This window comes from Dermacentor silvarum, chromosome 7, assembly GCF_013339745.2.
Source record: "Dermacentor silvarum isolate Dsil-2018 chromosome 7, BIME_Dsil_1.4, whole genome shotgun sequence".
Classification (NCBI taxonomy): domain Eukaryota; kingdom Metazoa; phylum Arthropoda; class Arachnida; order Ixodida; family Ixodidae; genus Dermacentor; species Dermacentor silvarum.
Genome location: NC_051160.1, coordinates 32,161,500 through 32,166,746, shown reverse-complemented (window position 1 = coordinate 32,166,746; position 5,247 = coordinate 32,161,500). Strand labels below are relative to the sequence as shown.

General features: G+C 46.7%; 1 non-coding gene across 1 annotated transcript; it reads right to left on the bottom strand.

Moving 5' to 3' along the window:
- Window positions 1–1,582: 1,582 nt before the first annotated feature.
- On the bottom strand, window positions 1,583–1,745 carry LOC119459783 (U1 spliceosomal RNA). Its single transcript, XR_005193805.1, has one exon. It is a non-coding gene; the product is annotated as a U1 spliceosomal RNA (small nuclear RNA).
- Window positions 1,746–5,247: the final 3,502 nt, after the last annotated feature.

Genomic DNA, 5,247 nt, shown 5'->3' with positions numbered 1-5,247 from the left:
CTCATCAGTATAGCTATGTGTACGAGGTGTGTTGAAAAAGAAACCGAACATTTGCTATAACATCTTTATTGCTTATTGTACAACAACTTAAGCACTGTCCCCCTCAAAGTAGTCGCCGATACTGGCAATGCACAGTTCCCCTTGTTTATTGCATTGTTGGAAAGTCTCCTTCAACGCACTTTCTGGGATGGCGCGCAGGTCTCTTGTTGCATTGTCCTGAACCTTCTCCATGGTTTGGAAACGCCGTCCTTTCAACGTGATTTTAAGTTTGGGAAACAGTAAAAAGTCTGCCTGGGTTAGGTCCGGAGAATACGATGGACGGGGCACAACGGGAGTGTGATTTTTCGCTAGATAGCCGCGGACAAGGACCGGCGTGTGAGCCGGCGCATTGTCACGATGCAACATCCACGTCTGGTTTTCAAACAATTCAGGCCTCTTACTGCACACAGCATCCTCAAACGCGCTAGTATTCCCTGGTAGACTCCCTTTTTTACCATCTGACAACGAGGTACAAATTCCCGATGGACTAATTATTTTGCAGTCGAAAAACACAACCAACATCACCTTGATATTTGACCGACTGATGCTTGCTTTTTTTTTTTTTTTTGGACGAGGAGACCCTTTGCCCACCCACTGCGACGACTGCACCTTAATTTCAAAATCATAGCCATAAGCTCACGTCTCGTCGCTTGTTATGATGTTCTTAAGGAAGTTCTCATTGTCTTTGGCAGTGGCAAGCAGTTCCTGGCTTATTTCAACATGGGTCTGTTTCTGATCATCAGACAACAAACGCGGCACGAATTTTAAGTGCGAAGCACTGTAGGGGGCCGGGCTGTCGTCGGCATCTGTCGCGTGTGATCTGTCGTGATCACGCTCAAAAACAAGTTCTCAAAACAAGTGCAGAATTGATCAAAACCGGTTCAAATAAACTAACATGATTCATAATGATTTATAAGACAGGAATAATCAAGCATTGAGCGCATTAATTAACAGAAGTTCGTTAAGATCGCTTCTAACTATCATCAGCAAAGGCTTAGCTTCATGTGCGTGGCGGTTTCCCACCAGTTGCGCCTTAGCACAGGTGTCAAAACGGATGATGGATTGCTAAACACAAGATAAACACAGGATAAAACAAGATAAACACAAGGGAAACACCGGCGCATCACTGCTTCACACTCCCCCAGGTTTCACGTTAGTGGAGCTGCATTAGCGCAGGATTTGAACTACACAAGAGCAGGATGCCCATTTTAAAAAAAAAAAAACTTTTGATTATTAGAGGAGAGTGAGCTTGAAATGTTGCATTGCCATCCTGCCAAGACGGCGAGCGTCTGTGCCAACATAGACAGACTCCCCTTTTGGCGCATCCGCGATCGACATTCAGTTCTATCACAGTTCCACCATCAGCGCCTCCAGAGTATAGGGAGCCTGTAACACACGCATGAACATGTGCAGGCTACCTACTCCATGCGCCGCCTATAGCATGTAATAGGCCTACACCTAAATTTGTGTGAGGTGGCATACCCGAAATGTGTTAAAGCTAGATGTAGAAATTCGAAGGATCTGACTTTGGATTTGGTAAAGGTAGGGGCTGGCGCGTACGCCGAGCCCCACTACCAAAAATTACATGCCCCACCTATCCCGGTTTGGGATAGTGGCGTGCTTCAGACAACCGCAGTGCAATGGTAGGCCTCAGCACGGGACCCCGGCCTCAGTGATCGCCGGAGGGCCCGACACCAGGTAAGTATGCTAAGGAGCGGGGCGGTATCACAGGTCATTCCAGGAAGAACAGCATCTTTAACAAGCGCAGAAGTTTGGTTAGAGCCTAGTTGAAAGAGCGGCAAATCAGCTAGAGCTTGCGAAATAGAATAGTTGAACTCAGAAGCATGTCGCACGCAATTCTGTATATAGAGAACGCGGTACAATTGCGTTCATGATTACGTTGCGAAAAAAAACTATGTGCGCACACGTAAACGACAAGAGGGCGAACGTTCACTTGCACCCGCGGTAGCGTTTGCCACCACTGGCAATTGTGCTTGCCGAGTCATGATTGATTCAAAAGTAAACGAAAAAGAAGTATTGTTGAGCTGCAAGTCGCCGGCCATGTGTGTACACCACTTTCGCGCGTGATCGCACGTGGCGCTGCCACTGGGCCCCGTGAAACTGTAGCAGCCAAAGAGGTTTTAAAAAATATATAAAAGACCAATAAGTGTTCCATAGCGACTTACCACTACTTTTACGTATCGAGTAAGTTTCTATCTTCTTATCGAGGGCTGATCCCGGAGATAGTGCCGCCGATATATGCTCCTGGGAACACTAGTCGCCGTGGTGTTCCGAATATACGGGATGATCGCTTTTAAGTTTTACGAAATTTAAAAAGATCGTTTGTGGCAGATGGCATAATTCTTGTCGTTGAGCTGGATTATTCGAAGAGGCGGACATTACTAGCACGCGAAATCGAAACACGTATTCAAATGATTAGCAAAAATTGACTAATTAACTTCTTAATTAATTACTGTACGGCACATATTGTAATTTGCGAATTGTAGACTGCGAGTTTGCTAGGCGTATCCACTTCGAGTAATGTCGAGAATGACACCAGTTTGGAGAGATGCGCCATCAAACTCGCCGTAAAAGTGCACTGTTCTTCCACGTATACTTTTTTTTTTTTTTACTGAGACGACGCCTCTCAATTTTGTCACTCAAATTTTGATGACATAATCCTACGCTGACGCCCACTTCGTCAGCAACTTCTCGAACAGTTAAACGACGATTTCCACGAATCGCAGCACGAACCCTCTCAACAAGTTCACCATCTGTTGATGTGGAAGGTCGTCCAGTCTTGGGATCGTTACTGACCGACATTCTGTCGTGATCAAAACGTCTAAACCACCCATAGCACGGTGTGCGACTCATACAGTCCTCTTCGTATGCTTAGCTAAGCACTTGAAATGTCTCTGTGAAATTCTTGCCAAGTTTGTAGCAAAAAATTTCACACAGGCACAAACACACACGTTGTTCTTCAAGCTCTTTCATTGTCACTTTGGCACTAATCCGACGAACAGCTTGTGCACGTGCTCACTTCGATGGCTGTAGCTCGCCAACTAACGGTCAGAGCGAAACGCGGCAAATGACACTTCGTTGTCTAAACCTGCCACTACGTGCACTCAGCAGCCGTAGCGCTCTCCCTCTGCCGGTTGGCGCGATGTATTTTAGAAGTTCGGTTTCTTTTTGAACACACCTCGTACGTCTCTTTAATTAAATTCACCTATAGCACTAATTACTGAATCAAAGTTACATTGAATATAAGAATATATGTCAGAGCAAAAGGAGTAGGAAACGTGTGGTAAGTGCTTTTGCCTAGTCCTCGTAGAAGGTGTCAACACGAAAACGGCTCGGCGCACTACAGAACAAACGAATCATAGAACATCTTGCTGGGGAAGCTTGTGGATCGCTTTTTACACGGGCAATTAATATAGCATATCCCTTACAAATATACCTATTGTCATTCTATTGATTTTCTAGTGCCGTTTATGTAACCGTCAATAAAGGTTCTTTAGAAAAGCTATCGACCTTCACTTTATATACTTTTTCAAGGGATGCATCTCGTCTGGCTTGTCTCGCTCCTTGTGCGCGTGGTTGCGAGTTCCTTTCTTTGCGTGTGGTATGTGAACGTGCGTTGTTTATCTGTGTTTCATGTGGGTCCGTGTGAATTTGTCTACGCGCCAGTCTTTCTCCAAGCGCTCGAGTGTGTGTGTTTTGCTGCTGATCACCTCGGCAAATACCACCGCGGCGTAAACACGCCATGAGAAGCGGAGCAGCCTTACACCCCGGGATACCTCACCATCACTCCACCTTTACCGAGATCCCTCCGAAAAGAAGCTCAGCCGGCTTCATTACGCAAGTGCACGCATATAAGAGCGAACTATACACGGCAGCACTTCCTACGCCAGCCGCGTACACGTATTTAGCGCTATATAGCGCGCCACCTAGCTGGAATCCCCCGAAGCTTTGTCGGGACCGTTGACGAGCTCCTTTTCTTTTGTCTTAGGGGGAGCGAGCTACCGGCCGGCTTAATACGCGGAAGGCGAGAAGGGGAGGGGGAGGGGGGGGGAAGTTCCCCGGTAGGATGAGCTGTCATTAGCGTAATTTCCTTTTAATAATGCGGCTGTCGTCGTCACCGTCTTCTGGCTCCCTAGGCTGGCTCCGTATGGGCGTTGGCGGGAACGCGGGATCCATGACTTATTTCTTTTGCTTGCTCGCCACCGTAAAGCTCTCTGCCCAGGCGCGTGTCTCTCGGGCCACTCTTAATCAGGTAGACTCATCATCTTATGCGAGCGCAAGATGCCTGGCGCGCCGTGGTCGTTGAGACTCGCGGGTGGACGAGAGAGGGCGCTCCCTGCCTGTGTATAAGTATATTGCTCTTTTTGTCTGTCGGCTCGCTCGGAGCTTGGCACCACTCTGCTTGGGGCATTATTAATGTTCCACCCCCCCACCCCGCTTCATCGCTGAACGGATGACTAGACGCGGCTCCAAATGTTGCGGCTGTTGGGATGCGGTGTGTAAGTCCCCTAAGAGACGGTGTGACCACGGCGTTCGTTTTGCTTGTTACACGGAGAGCGAAGTTGCGAAGACTAAGAGTTGTCAGAGATAAGTGAACGATTATGCGGCACCCTTAAGTCTGGGAAAATCTCGCGCAGAACAATGCACATTCACGGACACACATATAGTAGCACACTAGTCTATAGACACGCATACAGTTACGACAGTGCCATATTAAAAAATTGTGGGGCCCAGGGCTAAATTTAGCTGGGGGCCCCACTGATGATGATTGTAATTTAGCAGTGACAACAATGATAATGAGGATGATGACAATCACGGTGATCGGTTAAGGTACCAAATATTTAAATGTTTAAAGGTTTCGCGTGCTAGTTTTCAACTTTATTCTCAGATAAAATGTTGCATGCCTATGAATATACATGCGGGGCATATTGTATTTTCGTATAACGTTTACAACAGTTTTACTTGAGAAAAAGCTTTTTTTCTGTTAGGTTGTTATCTAACGCTTAAAGTGTAGCAGGCACGTCGCTGTCATTTAATTATGAATTTAGTCACATACCCATGAGGTGTTCCACAGCCATTGTTCAGCAAAAAGCGAGCTGCAGTTCGTAAAACAAACGTTTCAGTTACAGATGTACGCAGTAATGTTCTCGGCACATGTGGCATACAATCTACGCAGACACCAAGAAA